The sequence below is a fragment of the Arvicanthis niloticus genome, chromosome 7, assembly GCF_011762505.2.
Source record: "Arvicanthis niloticus isolate mArvNil1 chromosome 7, mArvNil1.pat.X, whole genome shotgun sequence".
Classification (NCBI taxonomy): Eukaryota; Metazoa; Chordata; class Mammalia; order Rodentia; family Muridae; genus Arvicanthis; species Arvicanthis niloticus.
In genome coordinates, this window is record NC_047664.1 from 19,050,423 (window position 1) to 19,051,304 (window position 882).

Consider the following 882-nt stretch of genomic DNA (forward strand, 5'->3'; position numbering starts at 1 on the left):
AGCTCAATAATCTATTTACACTGTAAATCCATCAATAGACAGAGCCCCTATAATCTAATTACCTCTGGAGTTATACTTGGAGACACACTCAGAGGGGTGCTTCATTAACTACCTAGGTTCCCTTCAGTCCAATCAAGCTAACACTCCTGCAGGGCATGTGGCTCACGCCTTTAACCCTAGCGTGTGGGAAGCAGAGGCAAGTGGATCTCTGTGAGTTCAAGGCCAGCCTGGTCTACAAAGAGTTCCAGGACAGCCATAGAAAGACCTTGTCTCAAACAAAACAAAACCACCATATCAAATACCACAATAATCACAAAATTAGTCTTTAACCTAAACATAAGTAATCCAAGTAGCAATTAAAGAGAAGAACTTTTGAGAAAATGAAGTCTCCAAAGTGCATTTGACTTCACCAAACTTCTACTGTGTTCCATACATGAGGGGAAACCCAAGCTCTGAATCTAGATACAAAGGTTTTTTTAGAACACAGAGTACTAAAGAGCCTTTTTCTGAATTTCACTTACTGTGTACAGAAAAGCAGTGCTTTTATTGATTGTTGTATGTTTACACATTTTAGCATGTCAAGAAAATATGACATATTCAAGTTTATAGCTTTTATGAAATCATGTGCTGTTCTTGGTGTGTTTGAGATGTTTTTGGAGCTCCTTAAAATTAGTATCACAGTGAATCTTGTCAATAAAAACAGTAATAGAACAGAAAGTAATTAGGCATCATGTAATTGTCACTGACATTGCATGGAATAAAGCATGATAAAGAGTAATTTAGGAACTAAGGGCAATTGATGTTTTGTGTTCAACCAAGTAACTAAGGCATAGAATAATGTAATGGGATTACTGGTGCTGAGTTAAATGATGGGACACCCGA